General features: G+C 40.7%; 1 protein-coding gene across 1 annotated transcript in view; it reads right to left on the bottom strand.

The window, feature by feature from the left end:
• NSD3 (nuclear receptor binding SET domain protein 3) overlaps positions 1-12,145 on the bottom strand; it is a 78,588-nt gene extending 66,443 nt beyond the window's left edge. Inside the window, exon 1 of the mRNA XM_063311282.1 lies at positions 12,047-12,145. The gene's annotated coding sequence lies outside the window, so the exon portion shown is untranslated. The remainder of the gene's footprint in view (positions 1-12,046) is intronic.
• Positions 12,146-19,447: the final 7,302 nt, after the last annotated feature.

Genomic DNA, 19,447 nt, shown 5'->3' with positions numbered 1-19,447 from the left:
TTCAAAAAGTTACATTCTCAATAATGAGGAAAGCGTATGTAGACTGGATGTTGCATACAAACCTAAGCTTGATTTTTTTATTTCCCTTGTAAGAATCCCCTCAACAGCCTGCACCAGAAACCGACATTTAGTCATTCTTCTGGGAGTACATAAAGAAATAAATAAGCCTAGTACATATCATTATAGTTTCCAAAACAAAATATTTTCTTTATTACTTGAACCACATGGTGATATATTCAGCCCTCTGCATTTTCAACCATCAGTACTGTGCAGGGTTTTAAAAAATATCGTTATAGCTCTTTTCTTTAACCCTATAGAATATTTTAAATACATATATCTACAATAACAAATTATCTTCTCTAACTGCATGCAAAATAGAATATTGTACGGAATCAATCATTTTGTACTCAAAATGCATTATTTTGAACTCATAATTACCACAGATGGGACTCCTCAACATGCAATTCAGCAGCCTTATGACCTGTTTATGTTTCTGATTGATATCTTGCCTTTTCTTCAGGAGCTCAGGGAAACCACCCTAGCACTTTCTTCTGCAATTTTCCCCAACCAATAACTCTATGTCATAGGTTAGGCTGTGGGATTGTAACTGACCCAGAGGTACATTTGAAAATCAGTATAGTGCTAGTGTATCACGCCAGCTTCCCATCTATTTAATGAATCTTTAAAAACCCAGGCTAGTCACAAGAAAGATGATGATGGATACCAGGATGTGCAAAACACTGCAATTCCAAAACAGATCATTTCAAGAGCTCCAAGGGTAGGTCCATTTTGCGATTAGAACAACCAGTTACAGAATTAGCATCAGTTATGAATAAAAGGAGTAAAAGATGCTCCCTCCATTTTCAAACCTGTTCTATTAGAATAGGAAAAAAGCCACAGCTGTTGACCACTTACTTTCCCCCTGCAAAAGCAGTTAGAGTGCAGAAGCAAGAGAGTTGGACCACTATGGGTCTGATATTCCCGCTCATTGAATAAAGAAAAGAGGAAGAAGAAACATTCTGATTACAATTGAAACTAGACATTAAAGAGTGAACACGCTTGTGCAATCTTGAAGTGAACCAGTATTCAAAGAAATGACTCTCGAGATATTTCAATCGCAAAATATACTTTAGAATGCAGCAACAACCCCATCATGCCCCAGGACACTTGAAGAATACAAATGAGATTATTCGGAGGCTCTGCTACTAAACCTTATGTCTAACGAGGCCATTCTTTCGAACACTTACTGTTACTAGTTGAGTCGGAAGAAAAGGGCATGGCCTTAGTGGAATGTAAAAGAGCTGACCAGTTCAAGAACTGGTAATGCAAAACATTAGTAAACAGCTTAGTTTAGCAATTAGTCACTGATTGTTATCTGTGTGACATGCAAATTTATATTGTGGTTTGACTTAATATAACATGTGGACATGAAACCCAGTCACTTACTGGTTTGGGTGCAAGAAGAGTAACAGTAGCCTGACTGTTCCTGGATAAGCAGCACGAACCATGGTTTTGTATATTGCTGAGTCCAGACAGTTAGCTGTTGACACTCCAAAGTAATGACACAGGATGTACAAGCCACAAAGTGGAGCAATTTTGTAGCAGGATTTCTGTAGATTGAATTTTGTTTTTCGTCTTCTGTAGGTGTGGGTGGTGGCTGGTGGCTGGGGGAAATGGGTAGCCTTCCCCTATCCTATATGTAGGTATCGACTGGGGCAACTACAGCCTTTTTTCCTGGCTGGCCTAAATCAGGGATGGACAATTTGCAGGGCACACCTGATCCTTGCCATCCTGCCACTGAAATTCAAGGTCAAAATGACCAATTTTTATGCTGCATTTTTTTCCTGTGAAAATACTGCTGGGAATGGGAGCAAGAAGCCTCAGGGAGGCAAATCATTCTTATTTTTAGCTTGAAAATCCCCCAACTCCAGCATAACAACTCAAAATATATCTTGTTTCAAAATTCAGCAATGAATTTTTCAGCTATTTGGGACTTTTCAAAGGGTGAAAATGGGGCTACCTGCCTTCCAAAGGCCACTCATACCCATTCCCACTCCAACAGTAAAAAGCAGCCAAAATTTTGACCTCATCCCTTTTGCGGGTGTCACTGTGTTTCAGGCAACATCACCTTTGTTCTCCACCTCAGAGTTACAGTTTGTAACACAGGGAAAACCACCCTCCAAATAAATAAATAAAGAAACAGATGATCAGGAATTGTTGGCATTCTAACCAAAAGAAAGTCTAGCAAACCATGTCCCACTGTTTTTACTGTGTCATCAAGGGCACAATGTTCTTAATGCTAAAATTAAAAATGGAAGCATTACAGTACATCATTCTTCCAGACTATACTGCTTCCTATGATTTCTGTAAGCTTGTATGAACTTTTTTACAATCTTGATACAATCCTGTGTGTATCAAGAGAGGGACAGGGAGCCTTCCTCACTGGCCAGGAGGAAAGAGACTGCTGATTTCCTGTTGCCATTAATGGCAGGAAGAACAATAATCTGATTCTACCAACCAACCAACCAACCAACCAACCAGATCACTTAATTAGTAGGCATCAGATTGCAGGTTTCCCCCTGCTAATGGCAGCAGGAAGCCAGTGATCTGCATTAGGTCCCTTGGGAGGGCAGGGGGCCAAAGAGAAAAGAAGGATGATGTATGCATGAATTTTTATTTTTATAAATCTAAAGGGAAGGTTATATGGATATGAATGATCAACTTTTCCCTGTCATGGAAAACTGGGGCCTTAGGGATGAAACAGTTGCCAACTTTGTTTTAAGGTATACTCCAGTTATATATAGTTTCAATTTTTGCATAATACTTCTAGAACAACTTTTTAAAAACGTATGTACTGAAAACAACCTGCGGCCTGAAATTAACAGACAGGAATGCTAGCCTTCTTGAAGAAGATAGTTCTACTTCTGCAGCTTTTAACCCCGCCACATGTGCTCTCCGGTGCTGAAGAAGCAGAACACAACAGCAGCAGAAAGTTTTCTTTTTGGTAACACATTTTTTAAATGTTCAGTAAACAACAGTGCACTTCTGCTTTACTCTTTTGACAACGGGAGTGCACAAGCGGGTTATGTCAACATGTGAGGAAATGAAATAGTGGCATCAGCAAAAATGCAATCATAAGGGAAATCTTGAGTAAGTTTGCTTTCCCCCACCTCCCTAGGATTCCCTCTGTATTTATTAACTTCTGCCCCAAACCAACTTTATATTAGGCATTTTTAATAGCTCATTATATAACAGTGCTCAATCAAACTGTGACATTACTGAATTCCAACACATCTTTTCAATGTCACCTCCTGCAAGAAAACATCCTTTAAACTAGGCAGTCCAAAAGTTACATCAATTACAGACTGGACAAATCAATAAGAGATAAAAGTTATAAAACAGAAATTCTTTGCAAAAGCTGTCTCTTACAGAAATGCATTGAACCATGGCAACAGCACTGCCATTTCAAGTTTCACTATTGAGTTATGCTCTGAAAAAGGGGAAACAGCAATAGGTAGCAACCACTCCAGTTATTTCTTTAATAAGTAGAAGTGTTAAATATTACTTGATATATTCATATTAACTTCTTTAATATATTTCTTGATAGGTACAGAAAAAACAGCCATCTATTAGCTTAAATTATTCTCCCTTAAATCCACTACATCACATCCTAAGTACAGCTAAAACACTGAATCCAAATCCCAGCAATGTAAATGAAGAGTCAGGATATTCACATGAGGTATCCCAATTCTTGATAGCTCTTCCTGACCTCTTTCACAGCTGAAATCATGAGGCTGCAATCCAGATCTGACCCTCATCTGAGCTTCTGAAATCACCATTCACTTGGCACAAAATAATAGACTGCATCAATACAAAATCCACCCATTATCCATCCCTCCAATTCAGTTCCTTTGGAGCTCAATATATTTTGGTCTTTCATACATATAATTATGCCAACCATTTCATTAATTAAACAGCACACAAAGTAACATTCTTTAGATTTCTCCATTGTTTGAGATCATCATGTATATCGCAGCAAAGTGAAATACAAAAGGATAAAAGAGGTAAGCAAGTAAAAATACATTTACTTCTGTAATTATGCTAGCAAGTGATTATAGGAAACAAATCAACTTTACCTATTCTTAAGCTGTATCTTACCTATTCTCTAGAGCAGTGTTTCTCAGCCTCAGCAACTTGAAGATGTGTGGACTTCAACTCCCAGAATTCCCCAGCCAGCCATGGGGAGTTGAAGTCCACACATCTTCAAGTTGCTGAGGTTGAGAAACACTGCTCTAGAAGCTACCATTTCATCCACAGCAACCATGTTAGGAAGGCCAAGCTGTGCAGTAGAGATTGGACAGTGACATCTAATGAACTTCAAGGGTATGTGGGAATTGAAACTGGATCTCCACAGTCTTTGTCCACTCTATGCTATATAGCATTTTGGCTCATTTAGCAAATGACACCAGTTTATACTACTATTCTGACAACTGACCCAATCATTTCTATGCACCTTTTCTTTCTGCACCAATTCATTCAACTCCCAGTTTGACCAGGAACTTGGGGATAACCGAACAGATGATGCAACAAGAGGAATGCAGGCAGAGGAATATTCCAAGTAAATGTGATCAAACACAAGGGTACATTTTAGGAGGCAATTGTGGCAGTGACGACTTCATCCTCACTGCATCTTCAGTACCATCCAGCAGAGATATACCAGGTGATGCATAGCCTTCTTCAATCTCACCAATGGGCTGATGTTGGAGGACCACGAGGAGCATTCAGTGGCACTATTTATTCACTAAGTACTTATGTCTAAGACTGCTCATTCCTTTTATTCTTTTCTATTACATTATCTGTAACCCATTAATGAATTGCCTAAAGCAACTTGCGTTATGGGAACGTGTTCAATTTTGAGGCCTGAGGACATTTACAACATGCTCAAAATGCTATAAAGGAAATAATTAAAATTCTGCATCTTTCCTTGATTTACCCACATGCTGGAATTCATTATCAGAATTGTTCACACCTAAAAATTAATATTCTACAAGATGATCAACAGAAAGCTAATGATGTTCATTTCTAGACCAAAAAAAAAAAAAGACTCATATTTACTTTGGCTGGAGGAGTATCACTAACAAAATAAGATGATGAATTTTTAATCCCGTAACTACAGCCCATTATCTAGCCAAATATAAGCATGTTTACATTCCTTGGCTGTCTTAATTCTTCTATAAACAGTGTGGTTTAGAAAGTGCTTGGGTTTGAGTGTGGGCAAAGTTCTAACAACAATATGTTTTCAGATAAAGTATAATAACAAAATAATATTTATTTTCTGATGTAAATGCTGCTTGGAGAATCAGTATGAATTTGGAAATATAAAAGATGGTTCTGAAGCATCAGAAATGGTGAACAGACTGAGCTGGAGGGCAGTGGATGCTTTTGTTGGGGAGGTTCTTATCATTAGCACTTCACCTTTTGTGAAATGGGTGTTTTGCTGTGCTACCAATATACAGTTCTGTATCTGAGGATTGAAGCCAGCCTCTGCCCTCTTCATGGTTTCCTTTTTTTTTGTATCTTAGAGACAGGCCAAATACAGCAGACATTTTGTGGTGATCACTACGACTTTTTCTCAGGTTCCCAAATTTGCCTTCAGGGCCGAAAAGATCAGGCAGCCCAGCTGTTCTGTGTGGGCCAGCCATGAGTAGGTAGGAAGAGCTCTGTTGGATCAAGCCAAAGGCCCAGGTAGCTCAGGATTCTGAGAATCCCAGAGAACAGAACATTCCCAGGCTGCACCATCCAACTCAGGCTTCCTAGCGACTGGGTTGAGAGGATTACTGTCTCTGATACTGAAGGTAACAACTAGCAATCATTTGTACTGTTCACTTAAAACTTCTGTTTAACACCAATCAATAAAGGGATGTTGCTGGGTTGGGACTTGCCAGGAAACCTGCTTCATTTTTAAGGAACTGCAAAGTTTTAGTGGAGAATAGTTCTATCTGCACAATTTTCCTCCTTAAATCAATGTGAGAGGCAAGCTTCCACACAATAAAAAGACAGTGTACATATGTCCAACATCACTTTTATAAATTTTTTTTCTGGCAAACAAGTTTTTTAACTAGGAGGCTTCCATATAATCTGTGGACTATTCACTTAGGGTCCAAACAACATGGAAACTTTCACCCTTCCCACCCAACCTTTAAGTTTGGCTATGCAGCCTTACTTCGTCCATATTTACAGAGATGAGGCAATCTCATCCCTGGCCAGATGTGATGTTAAAGGTGCATCACCTTTCTCTGGCCAATTTCCAGGCTTGAACACTGAGTGGTGTGATGAAGGCAGTGAAAATATTGAATTTGATCTAGTTTAGTTTAAATTATTTCTGTAACAGCCATAATTACTCCCCACATATTTCATTATTTCCATGTTGTTACTTAAATATTAAAATTCAATGGGAACTCATAAAGGATGTGGGGAGGCTACATCCTAAGATTTCGGGAACCTCATCTGGGCCTGGGTCTTCAAAAAGTGCACACATGTTTAAGACTGTTTTTTTTTTTTATTCTCTGCCTAGGAAAATCCATCTGAAAACCTTGAAAACTTTCACAAGGTAGATCTATTGGCACTTTTACATGGAGCCGCTGGGTGAGATCACTATCATCAGTATACTACACTGATGATACTCAGTTGTGTATCTCAACTCCTGGCTAACCAAGTGACACTGTCAAGGTCTTGTCTCAGTGCTTGGAGGGTAATGGGGCCTGGATGGGGTAGAAGAGACCTAACTCAACCCTAGCAAGACAGAATGGCAGTGGGTACATGGACCATCTGGGCCTAAGGACTCTACATCTTTAGTTCTAAAAGGGGCTGCACCTCCCTAGACAGAACTGTTGCTTAATTTGGAGGTTTTCCTGGACTCTCAGCTCCTGCTTAAAGAGCAGGTGACAGCTATGGCCAGGAAGGCCTTTGCACAATTTCATCTCATTTGCCAATTGTGTGTGTTCCTGGACTGGGAGGCCCTACTCATGATCACTCATGCCCTGATCACCTTGAATGTGGGCTATTGCTATGCCTTCTACATGGGGTTGCCCTTGAAGACCACTTGGAAGCTTCAACTGATCCAGAATGCAGTTATGAGCATGTAGTACTGCTACATGAGCTAGACTGGTTACCAGTAGGCTTTGTGGTGCAATTCAAGGCCTAATTATCACCTACGAAGAGCCACATGGCATAGGGCCTAGTAATTGGAGAGTCCATCTCTGCCACTGCTTCTGCCCATCCTATAAGACAAGACAGAGTGGCATGCTACAGGTCCCATCTATTAAGCAATGTCATTTGATGGGACCTAGGAGGCAGGCCTTTTCTGTCATGGCACCTGCCCTCTGGAACAGCATCTCCTCAGAGGTGTGAATGGCCCTGACCCTGCTGCCCTTTAAATGTGCCTTGAACACTTGGCTCTTTCCCTAGGCTTTGTGCTAGGGTGAGATGTGAGCTCTTCTGTGAGGGGTTTTACAGGTTTTTAGTGGAAGTTTGTTCCACTGATATGACCCTTCCCTTTTTCTGTTCTGTTTGATACTTTACAACTTTGGTTTTAATTCTGTACATCACCTAGAGTAATTGAGAAGTTGGGCAACCTTGCAAATGTGAAATATAAGCAAAATAAATAAATACGGACTAATCAGCTGATTTATTAAGTTCTGATTATCCCACTGCTGTCTACAGCCTTTTCTGATTTTCTGTTTTCACAATATCACTTGTTCATTTGTATACTGTTTGGGAGTACTCATATAGGACAGGAACTAGCAACTTATATATAAACAACAATAATTAGCAACAACTGAGGGAGGAGATCTTATGGCTGAGCCTTCAATAGTAAGTAATAGCATTTAAATTCTATTGAAATTAATGGTATCCTCTTCCAAAAGAGGTATGCTTGGCTCAAATGTTTGCCTCCCATCATAACCACACTTGCACACACAAAGCCTGAATTCCAACTACTGCTCTCAAATATATGCATTTATTTCATTCGACAAAACCTTACCCTGGACCCATTTCCTCTCTCTAGGCTAAAATATGTAAATAAAAACCTAGCATGCTTACATACAGAGAACTTAGAATGCTATTGCCAATGAACCAGCTGGCTTTCAAAATATCGGAAAGAGCTTATTTCTCAACCTGATTCTAGTATTTTAAAGCTAAATACAAAATAATATATAATCTCACTTGGCTGATATTTCTTGTTCCAACACAATTAACATTCTGCTCATGTTCATGTTTTTAAATCATACAGTAATTTAGATAGTGTTTGCCTTGAATTGCAAAACTGTTCTCCAGCTTTACCATCATATAATGTGATGAGTCATTTCCAGGTTTACATACATGAAGCACTTAAGTCACAACAAATAATCCTTTTGGGGGAAAAATGCATTATTCCTGGAAAGCATTTGGCTGTAAATTTCCCTCTTCTCATCTTATATTTTATGTTCATTAGTATTTATTATCTCACAGAAACCAAATATTACCACTGTAAGCTGTTCAGGCACACCTTCTGTCATCCATTGATCATCTTTTACTATGACCCACTTAAAGAAAAATAGTAACCAGAAAGAATGGCTCCACTGCCAGAGTCACTGCCGGGTCCAACATGAGGAAATTCTGAAATATTAATGAAATACTACTATGCTAACTATATCCTTGCAATCAACCATAATAATAAATTATATTTTATCAGATGATAAGTTTTTAAAAGGCAAAAACAGAACCACTGAGAAGTCTGTAAACAGGTACATGAAAATGGAACAATCATATAAATATTTCTATTTGGGTTTAAAGACCGAACGATACAGGATCAAACAATATAAAGTACATCAGAACATACTAAGATTGTGCCTTATTTACAAGACATTCACATGTAATGCTTCAGTTGTCCAAACATCACATTAATACAGGAGAAACAGAATTAGCAAATCTAATATAGTAAAGATATATTCAGTATATGGAGCTTTTCTCCACTGCCAAAAAAAAAAAAGAGAGACTGAAACACTATGAAACTGAAAAAATACTTTCAAACATCACACAAATATACCTACTTCCCACTAATTAGATACCTGAACAGCAATTTGTCTCACATCTCTGTTGTCTGCTGTACATGAAATTCAAACAACAGCATTTGCCCAATTCGGTGATGATTAAAACAGAGGATCACCTCACTATTAACATAAAACGGACAAGGAAAAAAATATTAAGAAACACCTTAGAGAAAATCCTTCCTGATATTACATTTAAAACATAAAGAGTAAATAAGTTTTAGCTAGCTGTGCACAAACAAGTGTGCCTTTTGTCAGCAGCTGTGGGGGTGCAATTTCCTTGTTTACTTAGAGAAATTGTAGAAGACATTTCAGCTGCTTTTGCCATTTACAAGAGAGGCAAGCCGTTCTACCTATTTCTGTTTAATTCTTCATGAAAATGGAGAGAGAGAAAAAAATCAGAATAACCATGCTGCAGATTTGTATTGAAAAGGGTTAATTCCTGCACCGCAGTCCCTTAGCAGTCCTGGCTGCAGAAAAGGAGGGAGGGAGGCAAAATGTCGCTTCCCCAGTTTTTTTTATGATAAATCTAAAACAGTATAATGGTGAGCAGGGAACAAGGAGCTTGGAGGAAGAACTAAACCCCGTTTGTTAACCCCAAACAGGGCTGGTTTCTTTTGGAGTGAAGGCTGGGGGTGGGGCAGGAAAGAGATTTACACTGCAGTATCTGGCAGCAAACATGGCTGCCGCTGCCCCTTTAAATCCAAGTGGCCCTCCTCTTCCTCCTCCATCCCATCAAACTGTTATCCAGTCTGTCCACAATTATCCTTCCCCTTCTTTCTGAGAGAGCAAGAGATGCTCTCCCTGGAAGAGAACGCTTCAAATTCTAAGTTCAAGCCCTGAGATGTCCAGGCATGTTTATGTATGTAGACGTCGCAAGCACGCACACACAAAAGGCTGTTTCATTACCAGGTCAAACTAAGACTTCCCCAACTCCAAGGGTGTCACTGCCTCGTGACTCTTCGCGCCTTCCCACTCAAAAGGCCACGCAACAGCAATTAACACCGAGCGATATAATCCATTCAGTATCCACAGTCCAGCCTTCACCCCTCTTCAGTACAGCCAGTCTCTCTGCTCTCTGCTCTCACACACACTTCTTCTATGACTGTACTGGCTACCATGCACAGATCACACAACCCCACAGATTCCTTCATAATGTCATTCATTCCACTACACATACACTTTTCCATAAATAATCTCTTTTATTCTTTAAACCATCAGGGCTGAAGCTTTAAATATATCAACATTTAAAATGATTCAGTTTCTCTGCTTTCATCATCAAGTTGTTAACACATACAGTTCTTCTGCCTGCAGTCCTCCACTGCTAATTGAGCTGCACCTTCTTAGACATTATGGCTCCCGTGGTCATTGGTAGAGGTCTTCAGCAGCTGGGTGGCCATCTGTCAGAAGTGTTCTAGTGGACCCTGCACTGTGTTTGGGGTGGATGACTGCTACAGTTGCTCCCAACTCAATGATCAATGGAGCCAGCCCTTTCCCTCACCATTCTTAGCAGTTTCATCTTCCTGAATCTTACCCCGCATATCCTCAGAACACTTCAGAGTTCAACAAAGTTTTGTGCCCATTGCCATACACTAGACTTTTTCTCCAATCTGTTCCACATTATTGTTCCTCATTTCTGTTGCATTTTCATATTGCTAGTTCTGTTACAGAATCCAACTCCTGCCAAAAAATATTGCCTATTCCTCCTCACACCACAGCTTACTATGTATTAGCAGGGACTGAGCTGTAGTGGAATAATTAGCACATTTCAGCATTTTATTTGATATTTGAAAATATGTATGTCTGTATGTCTTGCTTGTTACCAGTTAATGCTTTTGCTAACTAGCAACTGAACATACAAATACTGTGTTTCTCAAAACGCAAAATCTTTCTCAGAATCCATCCTTCCTCACATAACAACCACCAGCCTGTGCTTCTCCAAATTAGTGCCTTTGGTATGTGTTGGATCACATCTCTTCACATTCCAAAACAGAACTATTCTGCTGATAATGACAGGAGTTGTAATTCAGAATATCTGAAAGGCACCAGGTTGGAGAAGGCTGACCTCAAGCAACTTAACTCCAAGTTTAGTATCATAATTGACTTCTGGTAATCCACCCTCTTTCATCTAGCATCTCGGGCATGAATACAATATGTAGAAGGGTATCGGTCATGCTTGTATGTTGCCCTACCTCTTAAAATCTCAAAATACTATGCATGAATGTCTTTCCATTTAATTTTTACACAGTTGCCATGAAGACTAAGAAACAGTGACTACCCTAAGGTCACAACGTGAGCTTACTGGATAAATAGAAGTTGGCAGCTGATGTTTCCCAGGACTCTAGCTATAACTCCACACTACTTCCCATCGCTGAATATTACTTACTAGAGGTTGTTGACATAAATGGATACAATCTTAAGCATTATATAAATGGCATACATCACACCAGGCGTCAGTAACAAAGGGCACTTATACAATGTAGCAAGTTGCACAAGCCTTCCCTTTTTCAACAACCAGGTAGGTCTAAGTTCATTTTCCTTTTAGATTCCCCCAGATGACTGTTAAAAAGAAAAAGAGGAGGGCAGATATCAATGCAAAGAGGGAAAAAGAAGAGAGGACAGGAAAATCCCAACTTTCCGAGCCTGGCGTTCCCTACACATTTGCACCTCCAAGGATCCCAGCAGAAGCTTACAACTTCTTATGCCCAGGTGATACTTCATCACGGGCTTTTTAAAGCCACTCGTTCGTTTTGCATAGGAACCGGGCCAAAGTAGAGCACTGCAGCCGGAAAGGCAAAGACGCTTTGTTGAGGACTAGCAACTTTAGGGAGCAACTGGCACGGCCGCCCGGTTAGCAGCGCCGCCCCGCGCGGCGGTCTCGCTAACCAGGGTTCTGACCCCGCCCTCTTCCCAAGCCCCGCCCCCCCGCTCTCCCTCCTCCCCCCTCCATCCCGCCTCACCTTCAGTCAGTTCCATTCTAACTCCCCCCGCCGTATCGGACCGATCGCCGCCGAGACACAAAACGCAGGAGTCAGGCCAGGAACGCCCCGAGCCAGGCCCGGCGAGGGGGGCGGGCCAGGCCCCGCAATAGGCCGCGCTCGATCCCCGGGCTCAATTTCTGCAGGCTTTCCGCTTCTCCGGCCTCGGCCCCCGCCGCTTCCCCCCGCCGCTTCCCCGCCGGGTGCCGTCCCGGGCGGCCGCGGAGCCGCAGGGCCTCGAGAGAGCCGCTGAGGGCGCGGGAAGGGGGGCGGCACCGAGTCGGGGGGGAAGAAAGGGGGCGCTGGCGCTCCGCTCGTTCTCGTCGTCCCGGTCTCGGCCCTGCTCGTCCCCGCTCCCTCCGCCTCCTCTCTTTCCTCACGCGCACAAAGCTCCACACACAGTCAGCGCCGGAGAAAAGCCGCGCTCCCATTGGCCGGCACGAAACTGCGGGCCCCGAGGCTTCTTGGGAATTGTAGTTCCCCACCCCCGGGTCTTGGGGCCTTGGCCAAGCGGGGTCCGCGCTGCCTGCTCGGTTGCGTCTTTGCCATCCCAGCTGCGGCCAGTCATCGGGGGCGGCCCTGGAGGAGAGGGCCGGCGAAAGTAACGGGCCGGACAGGGCTAGAGGTGGAGGTGTTTATTATTCCCTCCCAGATGCTGTGGGATTGTTTTAGTGATAAGACCCGCACAAACACGGCCAGCATAATGCAACCAGTCAATACAGAGTAAAAAGGTGTAGCTTTTTTTTTAAGGCAAAGGTAACCTTGAGTCTTACTCTTATTAAATTATTGCAGGATTGCTTATTGGTCCTGCAGAGACTGGGTCTCCTGCTACAGTACACAGAGGCAAGTAACAGGAATGCCCTAGAGGAGTTGACTACAGAATAGAATCTAACTGTGGAGAAGAGGTGAAGTCAATATGACTTTTGTTGACCTATGACCCTAGATCAGGGTTTCGCAACCAGGGCTCCACAAGAGGTCACTAGGGGTTCCCTGGGAGATCACAATTTATTTAAAAAATTAGTTCCAATTTGGGCAACTTCACCTTAAGGAGGTAAGTTTCATCCTTCATTTTTAGTTGAAGAACACTGTTCATGCCTACCCATGAAATGCATATAATAATTTTGTAACTTCTGGCCTATCTCTGAGCCTGAATGGGCAGGGGTTCCTCCAGGGTCAGAAGGTTAAGAAAGGCTGATCTGGCATGTGCGGAGAAGACAAGGTGAAGTCAATATGATTTTTGTTGAACTATGACCCTAGATGCCTGGCTTGCCCATAGGAGATTTGGGACTGCAAAGTAATAAATAGCTCTGAGCAACTGAGACTGCAATTGAATGTACACGTTCCCCTGAAGAAGGTCCAGTGGAATGAGACCTCTGAGGAGATATACAATCCTCCTTTTGTTTGGTTTTGCATTTATTTATTCATTCCTGAATTCATTTGAATATACTGATCCTACACCCGCTTTCTGTCAACAGCTCTGCTTCTACAGACTCTGAGTAAATGTGACCTACCAAACAACTACAGTACGAGCTCTCCATGTTTCAGGATAGATTCTTAGGTGTTTTTTTTAAGTGTCAGTTACATCTCAAAGTATCTTGTGCAGAGAAGGTGCAAATGAACAAACAGCAGCATTTTCTTTGTGATTTTAGGGCAGTATAGAAGGAAATTTGGACATCACAGCTGAATTCTGAAACAAAGGAGCAGGCTACGGTAATAGTTACCACAGCTTAATCCTTGAGTAATTCTATAGTCAGCTTAATTCATGAGTAATTTAAATAACATGTTCCAAAAGAATTGTTCACAGACCAAAAGAATGAAAACTTTGATTGGAAACCTTGCTTGGAAAAAATACATATGACTTTATTTATATTGAATGTTGGGTTGTATTGAATGTATGTGTTGCATAATCTATTTGTATTCTATATATGTATATTATATGTACTCACATGAAATTTTGTGTCTCCATATGTATGATCATAAAGGGACGCGGTGGCGCTGCGGGTTAAACCGCTGAGCTTGCTGATCGGAAGGTCGGTGGTTCGAATCCGCATGACGGGGTGAGCCCGTTGCTAGTCCCAGCTCCTGCCAACCTAGCAGTTTGAAAACATGCAAATGTGAGTCGATTAATAGGTACCGCTTCGGCGGGCAGGTAACGGCGTTCCATTTAGTCATGCCGGCCACGACCATGGAAGCGTCTACGGACAAACACCGGCTCTTCGGCTTTGAAACGGAGATGAGCACCGCCCCCTAGAGTCGGACGCGACTGGACTTAATGTCAAGGGAAACCTTTACCTTTACTATATGTATGATCATTTTGGATTAACAAGAAGTTTCTGACATTTTACTGTTTGAGGGAGAGCTGAAGGTTGCCCTTCCTGTAGTCAAGATATAGACCCCAATGGTGGCCAAGTTACTCTGATACCAGAGGCACAAAATCCCACATGCATCTATCCCTAGGCTTACCAGAAAAAAGTACAATTATAATAAATCAGTATTAATTTGCCCTTTCATGATCTGCAAAAGTAGATGCCAGAGATGGATACTATGTTGTATTTCATGGAAGTGCAGGCTTTTCGACAGTGGATTGTAAAAGGCAGAGAGAGGGAGGCAGACGATGCATAGACTAGCACAATGCATTTCTATATGTATACTTCCCTGAGAGTAAGCCACATTGAACAGAATAAGATTTCCTCCTGCATAATCGTTTAAGATTATGCTGCAGGCTGAGTAACATGAGGTATTTCTGGAATCATAGGACTGAGACCTCAGAGGGCCCAACACAGCCAGCCTCCTATTCATTGCAAGAAACTCAGAACATCCCCAGCCAGAAGCTTTTGCTTAAGGATATCTAATGAGGGAGAACACTCCATCTTGTGGTGACTTTTACAATTTTACAGTTCGGTTTTTACAATTCAGTAGAATCCATGTTGACTACTGTTACTATTGTAAAATTGCTCCTAAACAATAAGGCGATGCTGTTAATGATGAACTTACTAGATCACTTTCTGGGACAGCAGAGAACAAGTCTTGGTCCTCTTCTGTGTGAGAGCCTTTCAGGCATTTGTGCTGGTTGGCTTGCTTGATTTGTATTTTTATTGGACATGAAATACATAAACAGGTTTTTAAAAAAGGCATAAACAAGACTAAAAGAACAAATGAATAAACCAGGGGTTTAGAAATGTCTTATAGGCTGTAGCTTTCTAATATATTTCAATAACTAGTTGTAAATAATTGAGTATATTGCTCTTTGGGTATTTGACATTCACACTTTAGCAAGACCAGTGCAATTTAAAGAGTGCTGTCAGGTCTCACCAGTCTTCTTCCAGCTATATTGATTCAGTTTCTTCAAAATTTTTTCATTGGGTTCGCTTTCCATATTCTGACAGATTCTGTTGTCCTCCCTGGAACCCATTTCAGTTATCCCTTTGAAAAGCATGGTATTGGGGTTTGACAACAGGATTCCAAGGGAAGTCTGGCTAGAAGGAGTAAAATGGAACCATTATTTATAGCGTCTCAGAAGCTAATTCTGGTGTCTACCTTGGCATGCGTGCCCTTTACAGAATGAAGTCACAAACTTCTAGTTGCAGAACTTGGTGGGCCAGGCATTCTACAACCTCATTTGTACTGTATGGTTCTGAGTGTTTGCAAATTGTGATGGATAGTTTGACAGCATATTGCCTGTTTCCAGCATTCCCTACTGAGTGCTGGCAATTGAATAAAAGACTGGAAATTCAAGTGGGTGCCAGTTTCAAATGTGTGTCTCTGTCCATGCATCACTGAATGTAGGCAGCTGATACACTGGGCAAAAATATTTAGCATTTGTTATTTATTACTGGCAGAGAGATTTTTTACAGAAGGGGATGCAGTGGCCTAGGAGAGACCAATGTTGTAATTATTTCCACATTCTGGAATCATGTTAAGCTCTTTGTTATCAGATATGAGATTTACAGGGATGCCACATCTGGGTTTAGACCAAGGAGAGAGAAAATACAATAAAAAAGGGTTTTATCACAGACAGAAAGGCTGGAATGGAGCAGAGAACAACAAAATCTATTGTCTTCTCTTAACATTAGGTTTGTCATATATGTGTGTATTCTAACTTGATTAAAGCCCTGGATCTGAGAAATGCAAAATTCTTAAATGTATGCGTTGAACAAAGCCCTCATGAGTAATGCTCAGTGCATACCATTTTGAAACAGAAAGACTCAGATGGCTAAATGTAGGAGTCAGAGTTTTTAATCTTTTCCTTTGTAAGTAAAGTTAAAAACACCAGCCTACTGTAGAACAGAGGAGGACAGGACACAGATAGTACATCTGTTTACATTCACTTTAATTTGCAGCACATACAGTACATGTAACAGTAGGATATCGAAGATATTTTAAATTACAAATTAGTTGCATTGCATTAATTGCATTGACATTGTATAAAGGCAGGAAACCAAGCCAGATTTGAGCGTAAGGAGTCTAGCATTTGTCTCAGGTTCTGCTTTTACCTGCTGGGGTTTGGCACTTGGGCAAGACATTGAAAGTATATATAAAATTTTTAATATAGTTTTGCATGGAGAAATATACAGGAAATCATTTGCAATTCAGTCTACTCCAGGGTTTCTCAACCAGGGTTCTGTGGCACCCTAGCATTCTGCGAGAGGCCACTAGGGGTTCCCTGGGAGATTAGGATTTATTTAAAAAATTATTTCAACTTCACTTTAAAGAGGCAAGTTTCATTCTTTATTTTCAGTTTAAGGACATTCTTAATGCATATACACAGGCCTACCGATGAAACGACTATAATAATTTTGTAAATTCTGGCCTATCTTTGAGCCTGAATGTGCAGGGGTTCCCCAAGGCCTGATTAATATTTCAAGGGTTCCCCCAGGGTCAAAAAGTTGAGAAAGGCTGGTCTACTCTAAGTAAATGTTTTTGGGATTAAAATCACTTGCATCTGAGCCAAAAAGAAAAAGGAAATATAACCAGAAACAGCAGAAGCTCAGTAAATAAATAAATATGATATGGGTTGGGAAGAGATGTGAAAGCAGTAATAATCAGCTAATGATGTAAGATAAAAGTAGTGGGGAAGAAAGATATTTTCTGATGAGAGTGACATGATTTTACCAGTTTTCAACAATGTGCATATTTAATTTTTTTCTGCTTTCTAATGCTCAGCCACCAGGATATTCGTTTTTCTCAAATTCGTGGTGAAACCAGACTCTGCTAAGATGCATCTTGAAGTAGTTCTTCTATTTAAATAAGTTAAACTATTAAGAATGGCGAGGTACAGTGTTCCAGAAAAACCTTCACTTGATCTCCCCATTTTTTTGGAATTATCAAAATGTTCTTGCTGAACAAGTAGCTGAACTTATTTTTGAGAACTGTTTCATTTTGCATTTGAGGAGTCAGTCTATTTGAATGTAGTTGAGCTTCTCATTAAACCTGCATCAGTTGCAGCATCATTTTCCATGTTAGATTTTTTTCTGTTATAATCTGTATTTTAAAAATGAGTTATGTAACATAGGATAATATAAATTTGTGTTTATGTGCAGGTGACTATAATGAATGTAATCAGTCAAATTGAATAGTTTTATTGTGTAATTCAATTTTCTTCCCAGACTAACTCTAGGAAGCTGTTATTTAAAATTCTTGTAATGCAAAGCATATTGAACATGACAATATTCAAATGGAATATAAAATTTAAATATGCATCTTGTGCAATATAAAATACAGTGAGGTAGAACATGCACAATAAAATAACAACATATACAGCAACCATGCATTCCATGGCTTTTGGGGACGTTTATTTTAGGCATATATATTAGTATGATAATAGTTTTCAATGCCTGCACTGAGATTTTAACACTTCAACAATATTAGAAAAATGTAACCCATTTGATTATTCTGTCTTAAGCTATTTAGAATAATTTTCAAGCAAAGCTTTGTAATTGCATTTCTACCCATCAGATGTGATTTACAGATTCTATCCTCCCCATCAGATGCTTCAGTTCACACACTTATCAGTTGCAAGACAGAACAGAGATGAGCTTTTGAGAGATTTATGAATTCATAAAATTAAAATAATGTGCTTGTAAAGTCTTCTTTGTAAAAAAAGATTGATCTAATAATGAAGATCCAGTTCAATGTTTTTCTCAGTTGACTGAGGAATTTAAAATTTTGCAATATTAGAAATTTCTAAATATAAGGCTGAAAAGCACTGAATACATATTGTTGTTTATTTGTTTAGTCGCTTCTGACTCTTCGTGACTTCATGGACCAGCCCACACCAGAGCTTCCTGTCGTTCGTCAACACCCCCAGCTCCCCCAGGGACGAGTCCGTCACCTCTAGAATATCATCCATCCATCTTGCCCTTGGTCGGCCCCTCTTCCTTTTGCCTTCCACTCTCCCTAGCATCAGCACCTTCTCCAGGGTGTCCTGTCTTCTCATTATGTGGCCAAAGTATTTCAGTTTTGCCTTTAATATCGTTCCCTCAAGTGAGCAGTCTGGCTTAATTTCCTGGAGGATGGACTGGTTTGATCTTCTTGCGGTCCAAGGCACTCTCAGAATTTTCCTCCAACACCACAGTTCCAAAGCATCGATCTTCCTTCTCTCAGCCTTCCTTATGGTCCAGCTCTCGCAGCCATATGTTACTACGGGAAACACCATTGCTTTAACTATGTGGAGCTTTGTTGTCAGTGTGATGTCTGTTCTTAACTATTTTATCGAGATTTGTCATTGCTCTTCTCCCAAGGATTAAGCGTCTTCTGATTTCCTGACTGCAGTCAGCATCTGCAGTCATCTTTGTGCCTAGAAATACAAAGTCTTTCACTGCTTCTACATTTTCTCCCTCTATTTGCCAGTTATCAATCAAGCTGGTTGCCATAATCTTGGTTTTGAGGCTTAGCTGCAAGCCAGCTTTTGCACTTTCTTCTTTCACCTTCATCATAAGGCTCCTCAGTTCCTCTTCGCTTTCAGCCATCAAAGTGGTATCATCTGCATATCTGAGATTGTTAATGTTTCTTCCAGCGATTTTAACTCCAGCCTTGGATTCCTCAAGCCCAGCTTGTCGCATGATGCGTTCTGTGTACAAGTTGAATAGGTAGGGTGAGCGTATACAGCCCTGCCGTACTCCTTTCCCAATCTTAAACCAGTCCGTTGTTCCGTGGTCTTTTCTTACTGTTGCTACTTGGTCGTTATACAGATTCTTCAGGAGGCAGACAAGATGACTTGGTATCCCCATACCACTAAGAACTTGCCACAATGTGTTATGGTCCACACAGTCAAAGGCTTTAGAATAGTCAATAAAACAGAAATAGATGTTTTTCTGAAACTCCCTGGCTTTTTCCATTATCCAGCGGATATTGGCAATTTCTGAATACATATAGTATAGGTTA

Source organism: Candoia aspera, chromosome 9 (assembly GCF_035149785.1).
Source record: "Candoia aspera isolate rCanAsp1 chromosome 9, rCanAsp1.hap2, whole genome shotgun sequence".
NCBI lineage: Eukaryota > Metazoa > Chordata > Lepidosauria > Squamata > Boidae > Candoia > Candoia aspera.
This window is presented reverse-complemented; position numbering and strand designations above follow the sequence as displayed.